The sequence below is a fragment of the Delphinapterus leucas genome, chromosome X (assembly GCF_059928025.1).
Source record: "Delphinapterus leucas isolate spDelLeu-1000000601 "Yukka" chromosome X, BTC_Dleu_Yukka2, whole genome shotgun sequence".
Lineage (NCBI taxonomy): Eukaryota > Metazoa > Chordata > Mammalia > Artiodactyla > Monodontidae > Delphinapterus > Delphinapterus leucas.
In genome coordinates, this window is record NC_143150.1 from 97,556,703 (window position 1) to 97,574,419 (window position 17,717).

General features: G+C 47.6%; 1 long non-coding RNA gene across 1 annotated transcript; it reads right to left on the bottom strand.

The window, feature by feature from the left end:
- Window positions 1–1,495: 1,495 nt before the first annotated feature.
- On the bottom strand, window positions 1,496–5,692 carry LOC111165597 (uncharacterized). Its single transcript, XR_002642404.2, has 3 exons — window positions 5,434–5,692; window positions 3,815–3,869; window positions 1,496–3,331 (listed from the first exon to the last, which is right to left on the bottom strand). It is a non-coding gene; the product is annotated as an uncharacterized LOC111165597 (long non-coding RNA).
- Window positions 5,693–17,717: the final 12,025 nt, after the last annotated feature.

A 17,717-nucleotide genomic window follows, 5' to 3' on the forward strand; every position in this document is an offset into this window, starting at 1 on the left:
CACCCGGGCAAACTAGCAGCCGGAAGCAGAGCTTCCCAGCCGAGCCCAGCTGAGATTAGCTGACCTAAAGATGTAAAAGCAAGCATAAATGAGTGTGGTTTTAAACTACTAAGCTTGAGGTGATTTGTTATGCAGCAGACGCTGACTGATAAACACCACCCATCCTCAGCTTCCTTTATAGCAAGCACTACTGTATCGTCAGGGAAAGCTGAAGCATGAGAGAAGCATCCAGGGTAGTTAGAGAGTTCAGGGAATACGAGATAACATTTTGCTGAGGGGCCATTATGTGCCAGGCACTGTGCAAGAGACTTTGTGTGTGTTTATGTGTTCTTCAATTCTCGTGAAAGCTTTGTGAGATGTATACTGTTTGCACCGCTTTACAGCGAGGAGGATGAGGTTGAGCACCATTGATTCTCATCACCTCTCATCGGCTTGTCACACAGACGCCCATTCGTTCTTTGGTCCAGGTCTCTGGCCACGCCCATTTTTCGTGGCCGTGCCCCGGAACCACCCGCCATCCCTCGCCCTCTGTGGGTGGATACTCAGCAAACGTGGCTCGGTTAAGTCTCTTCCTGAGAGCTGCCAGTTCAAAACTGCTTCCCAGGGATTCAGCCATTTCTGGGAAACTTTGAGTGAATTTATTTCACGAGGATCTGTTCATCATCTCTCTTTTAGGACATCTCCTACAAGGATGAGATTAGGTCCGTTGAATGCTAATCACATCCAGTGATGTCTGCGTGACATCAAGACTGTAGCTTTGTTTGATGCTTCACATTTATTGGTAACTCATATTAATTCACTTGGCAAATAATTACTGCTCTCCCACTTGGAGGCAGGCACCATGTGAGAAGCTGGGAAGGCAAAGATGCATAAGTCACAATCTCACTGAAATTAGAATTTTAAGGATCTCATTTTTCACCTGGTATGGCTACCTAAAATATGCGTATGGTTTTTAGTTCCCTCTAAAGATGTAAAACCAAGTGGCATTTTGGGGCCACCCGTGTCTCTTTGGGGAATGATAACCCAAAGGAAAAGTCTGCTGCAGACGGAAGATGGGCATTTTCTCTCTCTCTGCTCGCATGCATATGGTCCTCTGAGTAATCAGTAATGGTTGGATGCCTTTCCTGAAAATTCTGCTTAACCTATAATAAGAATAGTTTCTCGCTTGTTTTCTCTGTTGGTTTTCAAATAGAAGATGAGGAAAGTTCTGTGATGGGCAAGTCTATCTTTTTTCCAGGTAACCTTCCCAGGCCATCAGCAAGTTCTGTAATTCGGGGCTGGGGAGGGGGTTATGGGAATCTCCTGACTCTGAAATCAACAGCCCGTTGCCACTGTGGATTGATACGCTCTGAAGCAGCATTCTGCACATTGCAGTCCACCAAAAGCCTCCTCCAAACCATGAGGGGAGGGCTTGGAAAAGTACAGATGCCTTGGCCATACCCCAGATTTACCGAATCCAAATCTGGGGGGCTGGAGTCAGAAGAGCTGCATTTTTAATGTGTCCCCAGTCTCCCTGCTCCCGCCCCACTGAATCTGAAGCGCACTAAACTTTGAGGTCACGCTCTCCTGCTTCATTGCAGCTTGAACCTCACCCTAATATTGTCCACTTAGTGTTCTGGTCCTTGGGGGGGGGAATCTAGAATTTTCTCTTTAAGGTCTAATGGCACACATTACGAAAGGGAACGGATACTGTTGCAGTCATCTGTTGCCGCCGAACAAACCATCCCAAAGCTTAGTGGAATTAAACAACAGTTTATTATTATCGCTCATGATCCTGTGGTGGTTTTTGCCTGGGGTCTCTCACAAGGTTGCATTTAGAATGCAGCTGGGGCTGGGGTCATCTGAAGGCTCGACTGCACTGAACCTTCAAGGTGTCTTCTGCATTCATGCGTCTGGTGCCCCAGTACTCTCGCACATGACGTCTCTCTCTAGCAGAGTAGCCTGGACTTCTTTCCCGGTGGCTCAGGGCTCTAAGAGGCAGGAAGTGGAAACCTCCAGTTCTGTTAAAGGTAAAGGGTACAACCAGCAAAGCTCACGTCTATGGAACTCTACTGGTCAAAGCAGTCACAGGTCACCTAGATTCAGGAGGTGAAGGAATAGACTCAGCCCCTCAGTGGGGAATGGAATGGACATGGCCGGCTCCACTCCGCAATTTGTGGAGCCGAGCGCAAAATAAAAACGTAGGGCCCCTTGTTCGAAAAACCAGGAAAAAGTGCTGTTACCGATACTTAAATATAAAGCTTTTCTCCTTTCTCTCAGGGTCTTTCCCTTGACCTGTCATGGTGTTTTAAAATTTTCTATTTAATGTAGTTCTAAGTAAAGAAAAATTTAAATTATTAACATGAATTTACCATTTATCTATATCTTGTGCAATGTCAGTTTTACGTGCAAATGTAAGAGCATTGGACTCATGCAGAATCGGTGAAATTACACAATTTGTGTTTCGAAGCTTGTACACCCATATGTATTTCGTTCTTAGCAGAGCAGAGGAAACGCTGCACAAAACGAACTCAACTGTTTTACTTGATACGCGCGCATTCTGCCAGCACTCTACCTTCTGCTCACTGATAAACAAGGAAGGGGAAGGAGTGAAAGAAAAGGAACTCCGAGGTGCCTTGTCTTTCCCTTTTCTTCTACGTACATCACCATTTTCATTGTGAGTGGTTGGCTGACACGGAAGTGACGCAAGAAGGAATATGATAGGGCTCCTTGGTCGTTTGTGTTTCTTCAAACGCCAGGACTTTCTTTCTGCATCTGGAGCAAAGACTGTTTCAAATGGAAAGCATGGCCTCTTAGGGCTGTCAGCTCCCCCGCTTACTCAGCTGTAGATATCACATACTCACTTTGCATTCGCCTTGAGTCTCACTGAACTCCCATGCCTTGTGGGTTCCCCAGAATTCTGTGCTCATGGGGCATCGTGAACCCCAAGGCTAACGGGGCAATAAGAAATGGTGGACACATATCTTGTATGTATTTCCTCTCGTCACGTGATGTTCTATCGGCCCATCAGACTTCACTGACAAAACACAATCTCAAACATAAAATTATTAAGATTGCTCGTCCATGAAGTTGGCCGTGGGCGTATATATACACAGTGGTACACTGGTAAATGTTGAATAACCAGATGTCTGGGGAAAGAAAAGCCCTGATCGATAATATTTACCACCGTGGCTGATCTCAAGCTATCAATATGATGTCACTTAACACAGAGCTGGGAGGAAATGCCCGCTATCGGCTCTGGAGAGTTGGTATGAGCTGCTTCCAGAACAGAGGGGAATGCATTGATGACGGCAGCCATCTTTGGAAACAAGCTAGCACATATACAGTGACCCTAAAAAAAATAGAGATAGAGAGATACATATGCATACCTGTGGGTATAGAATGCAAAAAGACCGAAAGGATATAGACTAAAATGTTAACAGTGATTATTTCTTGGTCATAGGATTAGAGGTGATAATAATATAATAATTATTTTTGCTTATCTGTAGTATCCACATTTTCTAAGATAGATAGGCATTACCTTTGTAATAGAAACGTCTCCAGAAAGTTAGTACGATCTTTAGAACATAGGTTTAAAGGAGTGCAACTCTGTAATAGTTGCTACACGCCATGAATAATTTACAAATCAAATTGATTTTAAAGCACAGCTAAGATAAATTTGATGAGATGGGCCACAGTTATGTTCTTTCTTATCATTCACATTTGTACATTTTATAGTCAACGAGGAGTGACAGCCATTATTTAGAATTCCAGCAAAGAGCAACCATAACTCTTTGTCACCTACTCAGCATCTAAACAATAGCCTGATGCTCACCTGCCTGGCCTGGGTGATGAGAAGAGTAAGGAGGGTTGAAATATGTCAGCGAGACCTAAGAGGAGGGGAGAATGGAGGGGGATATCAGCGTGTATCAAAATCTCGCACTGAGGCCGTGACATTGAGTTTCATAAAGATGAGGAGATAAGGAACCATTTCAGGCCAGGAGCTGGGGAAGGAGAAACAAAGCAACCAGGGGTGGAGGAAAAGGACTCAAATGACAAATCCCAGAGAGCCCCTGGGGAGTAACCAGCCTGTAATGAGCCTGCGTCCTACGTCCATGTGAATGTTGAATGAGCACAGGACCAGCCAAAGATGTTCCTAATTATCTTGGGGGCGCATGGGGAGCTGCAGCATTGTAGTAAAATGAACTGTGGTCACAAGGAACCTAGCTGGATCCTGCTAAGAGGTTCCTTTCTCCAAAGGAGAGTCCTGGGAGGAAGCCCGCCAGCGAGGGAGGGGCACGCCTCTGGTTTGTTGGAAGGGAGGAGAATTGAGCATCTGTTTGGCGCATTCAGTGCAACATCAGGGACTCTACCCGCTTCTCAAACTCTAGTGTGCCCATGAATCACCCTGGGAGCTGGTTAAAATGCAGCTTCCGATTCAGCGGGGCTGGGGTGGGGCCGGAGAATTTGTATTTCTAAAAGGTTCGCAGGTGATGCTGACGCAGCTGCCAGTGCGTGGACCACAGTTAGCAGCTGGGTCACAATGCCTAGACGGGACAGTCCCCTCCTCTGTGCTCAGGTTCTGATGAACCGGCGGAGCATCCTGCCCAGTGCTGTTGGCTTTTGCAGCCTGCCTGGCCGGGCATCGGTCGGGAGGAAGGAGCCAAGACAATTTCCCCACATCCCTTCTTCCTGTTTGGGTATTCAGTATCTCTCCCGCCTCCCTCGGTCTTTCTTTCTCTGCACAGCCTTCCTCTTTGCAACAGCCTCGTCATTACTGCAGGAGATTTATTTTTAGAGTCAAGGCCACAGAGTTGCAGATTCGGCAAGGCCTAAAACAAATCGACAAACGGAAAGTGTTTGTCTTTGAAGCGGTGTGAATGAGGGGCCCGCTAGCCCAGCCTGTCGAGAAGCTCTTATCTCTGCTTGTTTCCCCAGTCACCCACGTGGGCTGCCTCTTCCCCCCTCCCAGATCGGAAAGGAGGTGGAAACACAAGAAGCAACTGAAATCTCCTAATCGTTCCCCTTGAGATCTTGCCCAATCCCCCTTTTAGCCAGCCACCCCGACAGAGGTGGCGGCTTCCAGAAAAGGGGCAGCACGAAATAAGACAGAGTTCGGCCATGTCTGAGCCCCAAATCCCGAGTGAAGGGATCAGGGCCAAAAAATAACATTCATAAAAATAAGTAAATACGAGGTGGAAATGACGGAGGTCGTGAGAATTTTCTTTCATTTTCCTCGAGCTCCTAAGTGGGGACTCAGTGAAGGACATGGAAAAAACAGCCTCGCTGCGTGACAACTGTCTCAGAGCCTTTCCAAGCCGCGCCCTTAGGGACAGCACAGCGACTCGGCTGACTCTTGTTCATCCTCCCAGAGGCCTCACCAGTAAATTTCCTCTTGATTCCCTCCTCTGGGTTCCAGGGGCCACGTTCCCCCAGCTCCATTGCTGTGCTCACCTTAGGTGGTAATTACTTGACCGTCAGTTCTTAGAAACCCGCTCAAGACCACCTTTCCCAGGTCCTCCAGTGTACCAGGCACTGCGTCACATGCATCCTGATAATAGAAGAAAAGAGTCCTAAGCTAGCATTTATTGAAGGCTATCATGCATCGTGTACAGTGCTGAGTGTTTTTATGTGAATTTAATTAGCTCCCTTAGTTCTCACAGCAGTGCTCTCAGGTAAGTATTACACCCATTTTACAGAGGAGGAAACAGAGGCCCAGGTGGGGTTAGAATGGATTCCTTCTAATTTTTGGCACTCCTGATTGTGTGAGCTTTGGACTCGGGGTACAGAGGTATTCCCCTCACCCACACACACAGTTTCCCAGCTCAAGACTCTGAGTTCCTGGTTTTCAGATTGCCTTTTTTTTGGGGGGGGGGCGCTGGTCTGAGAATCCCAGAGGTCAGTGATTGCTTAGGTCAGAGGTTTATGGGGAGTTGGCAAGGTACGTGGGAGGGGGTGGGAAGCAGTTTTAAAGGCTTTACTTTTTAGAGTAAAATGTAAATACACTAGCTATCTATTTTACATTTGGTAGTGTATATATGTCCATGCCACTCTCTCACTTCGTCCCAGCTTCCCCTTCCCCTTCCCCGTGTCCTCAAGTCCATTCTCTATGTCTGCTTCTTTATTCCTGGAGGTGGACCATTTTTAAAGTCTTTATTGAATTCTTTCCAATATTGCTTCTGTTTTATGTTTGGGGTTTTTGGCCGCAAGGCATGTGGGACCTTAGCTCCCTGAGGAAGGATCGAACCCACACCCTCTGCATTGGAAGGTAATGTCTTAACCACTGGAACTCAAGTCCATTCTCTACATCTGCGTCTCTATTCCTGTCCTGCCCCTAGGTTTTTCAGAACGTTGGACCAACTCCCCACCCCGCCCCCCACCCCACGTCCAATTTCCTCTGCTTTGTATGAAGAGGTAACTACTGCTAAAATCAGATCATGAAGGAGGTGGAGGTGCCCAGGTCTGTTCATTTAACCAGTATTTCCTGAGTGCCTGCTATGTGCTCAGGAAAGCACATTCCTGTCCTCAGGATTCGTCCACTGAATGGGAAGCCCGGCAACAAACAAGCAAATGAATGAATGTCTCATGTAACTTACGCGGAAAGGAGTCACACTGGGTAAGGAGAGGGTGGTGGGGGGCTATTGTAGACAGGCTGGTCAGGGAAGGGATTTGGAGTAGAGACCAAGACAAGGTGAGGCAGACGGGGAGCAGTAGGGAGCAGTTGGCTGGTGGGAAAAACAAGTGTCTAGAGGCAGGACCAGGCTTGTAGGGTTCAGGAAACAGGCCAGCAGAGCCTAAACAGGGGGTGCCAAGTGTCGGGGCAGGGAGAGCTGGGGCTTGATTGGTAGGCAGGACCAGATCAGGAGGGTCTTGCGGGCCATGGTGAGGAGTTGGGATGTTTTCCGGACCGGGGTACGAACCCGTGTCCCCTGCATCGGCAGGCGGACTCTCAACCACTGCGCCACCAGGGAAACCTGGGATGCTTTTCTTGAGTAGTAGGTCAAGATGGCCATCACTTAGCTAGAGAGTGGATAAAAAGTGTCCATTCCAGCCCCTCCTCAGGTACTCAAGCTGAAGGTCTGCACGGCTGGGGGAAAACATAACGAGTCACACTGGTGGTTCCCAAGTGGAGGGTCCTGGACCACACTTTGAGAAGCTTGGCTCTGAGCTCTGATCCCTGGTGGAGCAGTAACTGCTAGTGCCCTGCCCATTGCTTCCCAAGTCTTTCCTCTTGAGGGCTGTGATTGGCTGCCTGCAGTGGGAGTTAATCTCCTCAACCAATGACCATCAAGGAGTTGATGGATGGGTACTTTGCTTCCTTGCCCCTTGGTGGGCCAATTCAGAGGTGTGTTCCACATGGTCCCCAGTGATTTTGAGTCCCAGTTGCCCACAGTGGGAACCAGCTCATAAACTCTCCCTGTATTGCCTTTCCTCCTTTCTCCATCTCACTTCCTCATTTCCCTGCTGATACTCCCTGGGCTCACCTCCCAAATAAACCACTGACATCCAAATCTTTGTCTCCAGGTCTGCTTTGGGGGGAACCCAAATTAAGACATCTGGTCGGGACTTCCCTGGTGGCAGTGGTTAAGAATCCGTCTGCCAGTGCAGAGGACACAGGTTTGAGCCCTGGTCCGGGAAGATCCCACATGCCGCAGAGCAACTAAGCCTGTGCACCATGACTACTGAGCCTGCGCTCTAGAGCCCACGAGCCACAGCTACTGAGCCCGTGTGCCACAACTACTGAAGCCCACGCGCCTAGAGCCTGTGCTCCGCAACAAGAGAAGCTACCGCAATGAGAAGCCCGTGCACTGCCACAAAGAGTAGACCCTGCTCACTGCAACTAGAGAAAGCCCGTGCACAGCAACGAAGACCCAACGCAGCCGAAAATAAATAAATAAATATATAAACAAAACAAAACAAAAACTTATTTAAAAAAAAAGAACATAGGCAGAACACTCTATGACATAAATCATAGCAAAATCCTTTTTGACCCACCTCCTAGAGAAATGAAAATAAAACCAAAAATAAACAAATGGGACCTAATGAAGCTTAAAAGCTTTTGCAAAGCAAAGGAAACCATAAATAAGACGAAAAGACAACCCTCAGAATGGGAGAAAATATTTGCAAATGAAGCAACTGACAAAGGATTAATCTCCAAAATTTACAAGCAGCTCATGCAGCTCAATATCAAAAAAACAAACAACCCAATCCAAAAATGGGCAGGAGACCTAAAGAGACATTTCTCCAAAGAAGATATACAGATTGCCAACAAACACGTGAAAGGATGCTCAACATCACTAATAATTAGAGAAATGCAAATCAAAACTACAATGAGGTATCACCTCACACCAGTCAGAATGGCCATCATCAAAAAATCTACAAACAGTAAATGCTGGAGAGGGTGTGGAGAAAAGGGAGCCCTCTTGCACTGTTGGTGGGAATGTAAATGGATACAGCCACTATGGAGAACAGTACGGAGGTTCCTTAAGAAACTAAAAATAGGGCTACCATACGACCCAGCAATCCCACTACTGGGCATATACCCTGAGAAAACCATAATTCAAAAAGAGTCATGTACCACAATGTTCATTGCAGCTCTACTTACAATAGCCAGGACATGGAAGCAACCTAAATGTCCATCGACAGATGAATGGATAAAGAAGATGTGGCACATATATACAATGGAATGTTACTCCGTCATATAAAGAAACGAAATTGAGTTATTTGTAGTGAGGTGGATGGACCTAGAGTCTGTCATACAGAGTGAAGTAAGTCAGAAAGAGAAAAACAAATACTGTATGTTAACACATATATATTGAATCTAAAAAAAAATGGTTCTGAAGGACCTAGGGGCAGGACAGGAATAAAGACGCATACGTAGAGAATGGAGTTGAGGACATGGGGAGGGGCAAGGGTAAGCTGGGACGAAGTGAGAGAGTGGCATGGACTTATATACACTACCAAATGTAAAATAGATAGCTAGTGGGAAGCAGCCGCATGGCACAGGGAGATCAGCTCGGTGCTTTGTGACCATCTAGAGGGATGGGATAGGGAGGGTGGGAGGGAGACCCAAGAGGGAGGAGATATGGGGCTATATGTATATGTATAGCTGATTCACTTTGTTATAAAGCAGAAACTAACACACCATTGTAAAGCAATTATACTCCAATAAAGATGTTAAAAAAAAAAACATCTGGTCTATGTGATAAGCAGGAAGTCCCCATTTAATAGTCTCTCTCTCACAAGTGATGGCACAAAACAGTTGTCCAGATATCTTGTAGGTAGAAGGTGGGGGCCATTAGCTGGGGAAAAGGACAGAAATAGCAGTTGGGAGGGCCACAGGCCAGCACTATCACATCCCATACAAGGACCCCAGTGGACCTCAGGAACATGGGCACAAAGAAGAGAGAAAACAGTTTGCATAGAAAATTGAACATAACGTCAGCTCCATGAGAGCCGGGATGTGGTCTGTTTGCTTCACTGCAATAAAGCCTGGTCTGGCATCTAGTAGGTGCTCAATAATATTTGTTGAATGAACAGATGAAGCAAAGAAAAAGTGAAAAACCACGGGGTCCCGTAGAATGGGAAGCTATTGATGACCGTTACTCTCTCGTCCAGTCCCACCTGAATCTCCTCAATCAACTTGCTTTCGGACTCTGTGAGGTATCCAGCATCCTTTTGGTCATCACCATCCAATATTTTCCTGCCCCACTTGAGCTAGTGTCATGTGAAACCCAAAGTACTTTACTAGGACAGTAGTATAACATTAATGACCATGGCCATGCCAACACTGTTCCCATCGTATCCATTTCTTCATCTTCCTGAGTCCACAGCTAGACTACATTTCCCAGGCTTCCTTGCAGTTAGGTTGGGGCCATGTGACTGAGTTCTAGCCTATGGAAAGTAGGCAGAAGTAGTATATCTGAACCATAAAAATCTGCCACTCAGGAGCCTCCATTTTCTCATCTTGTTCGACCTTGACCTCGGAAGCCACGTATTGAAGTTCGTAGTGCTGTTTTCCACAAGATGAAGGGATCCTGGATCCCTGAATCACCATGTGCAAGGCCGTCCCTGGAACGCCTGATTGGAATGTGATGTGAACGAGAAATAAGCCTTTCACACATTCTGTTAAGCGACAGAGATTTGGGGGATGTTCGTTACAGCTCCTTGCCTGTCTCCACTAACTGAGAGACCTTGTAGCTCAGGCGTGACTGTTGACCTGAAAGGCAGTGGGGAAGATTCCTTGGGCAAAGGAGCAGCTCCACACCAGAAGCATCCTGAAAGCATTGTCTGTGATGCTGATGGAAAAGGAGGGATCCACCCTTTACCCCACACTTCTAGAACTCCTCAAGGGGTCTTTGAAAATAAAAACGAACAAGAATTCTGCACAGAACCTTCGGTCGTGCCAGGTACAGAGAATCTACTGGGAACAGAGCCCCCTGGAGCAGCAGTAGCCCCAATTCCCCTGACTTAATCAAATGGTGATTTTGTATAGGGATGAATTTGCAATTTGTTTCCCTGACCTGAGACAGATGGTTACGATGTCAAAATCTTACATTATTTATGAGGCTGTACAACGTTGGGGAAAGGACTGGCCGGGTGGTTCCAGGTCTGTGTCACAAGGGCAGGTCATGCTGCCTCTCCCAGCCTGTGTCCTGGTTTGTAAAGCGAAGGGTGGGGCGGGGACGGGCGGGATATGCGGAACAGACAATTTTTGGAGGTGTCTTCCAGGACAAATAGCTGAGAATCCAACATCTGCATGCCCAAAGGAAGGAGAATAGATGCATTTTGAAAATGAAAGGAGAACAGCAAGGTGAGCCTGAGGACCGGGGATGTAGCCTGTGCTCCGTGATTGAAATCTCCAGGACGCAGCAGTAAGATATCCACGAAGCCGGCCTTTCAGGCTCCTGGGGGACAGCACGGCAGAAGGGCAGGGTTGCTATAGGAGAAAGAAGGCTGGAGTCAAACACGGAGCTGCTGTGTCTGTGACCCAGACTGGCCATCGCTGTGGAAGACCAAACCGGGGAGGCCTGGCACAGGGCCAGAGCTGTCACCGTCTGGGCATCTGAGCCCGGGGAGCCCCCGAGGTCAGCTGTCTCCCCAGAGTGGAGAGCGGCCAATTTGCACTATCTCAGCTGCTAGTTGCCGCCAAGTCACAGCAAAGCATTCAAGGTACCAAAGACAGCCCATGTTGCCCACATCCGCTCCTGTGACTGAAGCCGAGGCTGGGAGGCGCCCTGGCACACACAGAACTTGCAGGCAGCCAACTTTGGCAGGGGGGTTTTAACCTTTTGTGGACCATGCACCCCTTTGGCGTCTGGTGAGTCTATGCGCTTCTTCTCAGAATAATGGATTTAAATGCGTCATATAGGATCACCGAGGAAACCAATTCTATCAAAACGCAGTTATCCAAATATTTAAAAACAAGTTTGTGAGGGAGTCATACATGTGCTTCTTTATTAATGCATTCAACAACAAGATTTAGTGGCAGATCTAATAACTACTCTCATTTCACCCTAGTGAGGAGTGTAAGCGATCTTTAAAGATATCTGCAACAGCTCTGATGTGCTGTAAAGATAGCTGTGGTTTCTACTGGTGACAGTCACAGGGACTGCTGATGCTACTATGGTTTCTTGTCTATGTTCATGATGGAAGGAAGTGCTCAATTTCAGTTAGAGGTTAGTAAAACTGAAGATGTAATTTTTTTCCCATCCGAGTTCACGGACCCTTAAATGTTACGCACAGACCCCTTTGCCTGGTATGGAACGGCTGCTAGGGGGTGGAAGTGCTCTGGGGACACAGACAGGGCTCTGGAGCAGTTCTTTTCTCATCTGTAGGCAGGGCAGGTAGGACTAGATCGGGGTTGGCTAATCGGTGCAAAGCGCTGTCTCCCCGCTCCCCTGCCCGTGGTAAGCCTCGCTAATTGATCGAGGCTCGGCTCCCCACAGAGCCCCGAGATGGGCAGCCCGCTTCTCAGCCCAGCGCTTCAGGCAGCCATCGCTAAACGATTGGAGCTGGCACCGAAATGAAACCGATTTGCCATTCCAGGGCTGGAAGCTCTCTAAGGCCCATTTCTGCCCTGACATGATATGATTACCCATGATTAAAATATGGTCCCTGCCCTCAAGGAACTTCGGAACCAGTGAGCATCTTAAAGGTCGGTGGGGAGTGAGGAAGGGGGACATCCCTACACAGTTCCTCACCAGGCATTCAGTCATTTCACAGTCAGGGCATCGATTTTACTTTTCGACTTGTAATTTCCACCTCCTGGATTCCATTACCACTCGCTCAATATCCGACGACTCGCCATTTCTCTGGCCACCACTCTGAGACTCATGCATTGCTGAGCATAGCAGAAGACATTGCCTAAAACACATTACTACCTGGAAGTAATGATTGGGTTTTACACAGCCAAGACCTTGATGCTTCCGTACATAAGCAATCATTCCACCTTCCTCTTTCCCAGTCACGTGGACTCCCCGGAGGGAACCCAGGATTAACCCTCTGTGCTCAAGCCCCAGACCCGGGACACCCCAGCCTCTCTCATCCACCCTCCTTCCCTTCATGTATGAAATACCCCGCAGCTGGAAGCTACCGCTCCTGCCTTATGTTTTAGATATGCTGCCATTAACAGATTTTTTGGAAAACACCCAAATCTGTCCAGCCATAGCTGCTGGAAGCATTTCTTTATTAACCCGATGGGGAGGTATAACGTAGTGGCAAAAGTTTTAAGCCAGTGGTTCTCCAAGTGTGGACCCCAGCTCTGAAGCGTCAGCATCGGCTGGAAGCTTGTTAGAAAAGTGAGTTCCCTTCAGGATACGGATTTCATTCCCTTTGGATGACTGTGACGATTATTTCACAATGTATACATAACCTGTGCTCTAGAGCCCACAAGCCACAACTACTGAGCCCGTGCGCCACAACTACTGAGCCCGTGCGCCACAACTACTGAAGCCCGCTCGCCTAGAGCCCGTGCTCCGCAGCAAGAGAAGCCACCACAATGAGAAGCCCACGCACTGCAACCAAGAGTAGCCCCTGCTCGACGCAACTAGAAAAAGCCCGAGTGCAGCAGCGAAGACCCAACGCAGCCAAAAATAAATAGAAAACGAAACAAAACATCAAGTGTGACTCCTGAAATATGCACACTTTTTAATTTGACAGTTATACCTCAAATAAAGATGGGCGTGGGGAGAAGAAAGAAGCAAAGCTAATTCTCGTCCACAGGAGAGACCCACTACTCAGAAACTCTGGGGGTGGGGCCAGCCCCTGAGGCCCCCAGGGAAGTCTAATGCACTAAAGATGGAGAACCCTTGGATTGAGGTCCATTGCCATCACCTTTTTCGGCCTCAGTTGATCCCTCTGTAAAATGGGAGCAACGACACTCACCTCCCTCACCTCATGAGAGGATGACTCAAACAGTGAGCGTGAGAACCGTTTGCAAAGCCAAGGCAAGGCCAGCTATTATTATTATTAAGCACTTTGTTGCAGGATTTTGGGGGTGATGGGGGAGAGTTAGGGGAGATTTCACTTTAAGCTGACAGACCTGAACTCCACCCTGGTTGGAGGAATGCGGGGATCGTTGTTTTCCACAGCTGGGATACTCTGGGGCTCAGCCCCAAGGGCTTGCTTGGCTGAGGCCATGTCACTACTCCCCACTGACTGGCTCTCTGGGGACTTGACTTCCCCACCTGAAAGTCACAGGCATTTGAATCCCCCTCAGATCTTTCTCCAGTGACTCTGGTTCACAAAGTTTCTAATTCAGGTCAATTAAAATTCCTGGGTCTGAGCCGCCTGGTGGGGAGGGAGATGACAGGGCAGCAGCTTTGGCAGTGGAGACCAAGTGACAAAACAAGCCGGGCTTGTTTGCATCCGTGGGCCACCCCCTTAAGGTGAAAAAACACAGACAAATGACAGGCTCTGGGCAGGTAAGCCGGCAGATGGGATGAGCTTACTGCCCCAGTTTAGCGGGCCAGGTGGTCTGTCAACCTCAGATCAAACCGAACAGAAGGCAGGAGAAAGAAGAGCTGGCAGAGAAGCCCTGTGGGCCCAGCGGGCTGTCCTCCCTGGCTCCCTGCTGAACCTGGCTGGGACCTGTCGGTGGCCTGCTCTTTGGGCACGACCAGAAGGAATACCAGTCTCATCCTTCTACTTTACTTGCCATGGGAGATCTGAGGCCCTGGAGATCCAAAACTTTACCTAGATATACTTAGGGTACCATTTAATTTTCTCAACAACCCTATGAAGGGGGGGTACCATTATTATCCCCATTTTACAGATGAAGAAGTTGAGGCACAGAGAATTAAGTAACTGGCCCACTTGACAGAGCTAGGATTCAAACCCAGCAGCCTGGCTCCACAGCCCAAGCTCTAAACTGTGAAGCTAAACAATCCCCCCTCCCCAGAAGGACCTTGCAGACAGGAAGAAACCGATGTCATCTAACCTGTCAGAGGGATTTTGCAATTTCTTAGGCACTGGAACATTTTCCTCTGAAGGATCTCATCTTGAAACCATGTTCTGCCCCCAGGGAAGGACTTTTTAAGTTTGGATGTGACAGAAGGAATCAGAAAATAGAAGTTAAAAGTTAACTGCACAGATAATCAAAGATGCTTAACAGAAAGACAAAAAACTCAAACCACATTCCAATCAGCTTATGAAGAGAAAGCAGACTGAGGACAAAAAATATGGTTCATATAGTTATTTTAGGAAAGAGCTCATCCGAATTGATGTGGAAATATTAAGAAATGAGCAAAATACCAGATAACTTTTTAGTCATCTGTGTATAAGTATTGGTATAGCAATACTTAAGAGGTCAGAAGGGTAAAACTGCATACATATGTAGCTTGTGGTGGTTTTAAAAGGGGCAGCGACAAGAACTTCTGTTCTCTTTGTCCAAGTGATCTGATTCCTGGGAATTTATTCAAAAGAAGGAAAAAAACTACAGTAAGTCCCCTACATATGAACAAGTTCCGTTCCGAGAGCAGGTTCGTAAGTCCAATCTGTTCCTAAGCCCAACAAAGGTAGCCTAGGTACCCAGCTAACACAATCCACTATATAGGACTGTACTGTAATAGGTTTATAATACTTTTCACGCAGATAATACGTACATAAAAAACAAACACAAAGAATAAAGAAAACATTTTAAATCTTACAGTATAGTATCTTGAAAAGTACAGTCGTACCAGTACAACAGCTGGCATACAGGGGCTGGCACACACGTTCGCATCGTTGAAAGTTTGCAACTTGAAGGTTCATATGTAGGGGACTTACTGTAGATAAATTAGCTGATATATGTCCTTCCTCTTCCGTCTGTGGGCTGCCAACGGAAGCCACTCCTCCTACCCACTGCACTGTCCCCACATTCTAGGTCCTGGAAGTCATCTAATGACTCTGATGTCTGACCAAGGGATGGAGGCCCAGGGCATTCTGGAGTCCCCAGTCCTATTGGCCTCAGCCCACTTTTGTGTTTTGGTTTAATTCCAAGGTAATTATTACTGGGAATGTTTGACATCTTAAAAAAATATATGGGCCAATGAGCACCTGAAAAGATGCTCAACATCATTAGTCATTAGAGAAATGCAAATCAAAACCATGATGAGACACCACTTCATATCCATAGGATGGCTATAATATATATATATATTTTTTTTACGGTACGCGGGCCTCTCACTGTTGTGGCCTCTCCCGTTGCGGAGCACAGGCTCCGGACGCGCAGGCTCAGCGGCCATGGCTCACGGGCCCAGCCGCTCCACGGCATGTGGGATCTTCCCGGACCGGGGCACGAACCCGCGTCCCCTGCATCGGCAGGCGGACTCTCAACCACTGCGCCACCAGGGAAGCCCCTAATATTTTTTTTAAAAAATGGAAAATAACAAGCGTTGACGAGGATGTGGAGAAATTGGAGCACTCCTACATTGCTGGTGGCAATGTAAAAGGTATAGCCACCGCAGAAAAGAGTTTAGCAGTTCCTTAAAAAGTTAAACACAGAGTTACCATACGACCAGCAATTTCACTCTTAGGCATACACCCAAAGGAGTTCAAAATGTAGGTCCACACAAAAAACTGTACACGAATGTTCCTAGCAACACTATTCATAATGGCCAAAAAGTGGAAACAGCCCAATGTCCATCAACTGCTGAATGGATAAACAAAATGTGGTCTCTCCACATAGTGAAATAGCTTTCCACCATAAAAAGGAATAAAGGACTGACACATGCTACCACATGGATGAACCCTGAGGACATTGTGCTAAGTGAAATAAACCGGTCACAAAAGGCCATATAGTGTATGATTTCGTTTATACGAAATGCCTAGAATAGGCAAATCTAAAGAGACAGAAAGGAGATTAGAGGAGGAGAGAATAGGGAAAGGCTGCCGAATGGGTACAGAATTTCTTTTGGGGTGATCAAATATTCTAGAATTAGATAGTGGTGATGGTTGCACACCATTGTAAATATACTTAAAGCCACTGAAATGCACACTTTACAATGGTGAATTTTTATGGTACGTGAATTTTACCTCAATAAGAAAAAATATGACCTACCACCTCTTTTGTGGACCAGGTACTGTGGTAGGAAGACCACCGTGTTACTTCTAACTCTTAGACCAAGCCTTTGGGCATTGAGGCAGGTATTAATATCCTCATTTTATAGGCACCGAGGCGTCCAGCAACCTGTCCTGGGCCCAAGGTCACACGGTGGTGAATTTGCGAATTGGATCCACTTTGGGAATCTGCTCCCAAAGTGTGGGACCCTTCTGAGAGGGTCCCCACCTACTTAGTCTGTGCGGCATCAGGGATTCTCAGGGGTGCCCCCATTCTGAAGCTGTCACAGAAGCCCAACCCCATTCTAGTGGCACACACTGATACACGCGTGTGTACCTGTGCGTACGTGTGCGTGGGCTGGCTGTTTCTACCCCATCTCCCAGCATCCCCTCCGCTCCAACTCCCGACAGGTTGACTTCCTCACAGAGCAGCTGGAGGGCCTTGAATATTCTGGTCTCAGGTGCCAAGAGGGGCAGCTAGTGCGGGGAACCCAGTAAGACCCTGGATTCACAGAGAACTGTGGTCAACTTCCACAGCAGACGCTCCTGGTGCCAGGCCTAAAGTCCCTTGGCATTCATCAGTCTAGAACGTTCTCAAAGGGCATGAGATCCCCACCTGAGGGCTTTGAGGCAATGCCCCTGGGAGCATCTCCCAGGCACTGATACATGGGAACGAGAGGACGAAGCTGAAGACTCCAGCTTTGCCATTGCCCAAGTGGGGTTACGCTGAGGCATCTTATACAGGGTCTCTCAGAGAAGCCCAGTGGGTTGACTCCCAACGTCTCACTCCGGGAACTGGCTTGACAACACCTTTCTTACTGCCCACTTCCCTTCTCTGCCTCACTTCCCTGCTCCCAAATCAATCACTTGGCCCCAGATCCTTGTCTCAGGTCCGGAAGAGGCCAGCCTAAGACATTTTCCCTTGGTTACTCTTGCTGTATGTCCTTGGGCAAGTCTCTCAGTCTCCTAGAGCTTTTCGGGGGTGAAGAGGCCGACCCAGGGGACGAGCTCAATCACGACTGGATTATTCATCTGACCAGGGAAGACCTAGAGGGAGGATTAACTTTGATCAATTCTACTCCTATACCTCTGAGGGGTTCAAGATAAACCAGATCACAACAGCAGGGGGGAATTTTCCAACCTAAATCTGACCACTCAGGGGCTGTCATCTAGAAAATGTAGCTGGAGGCTATATGTCC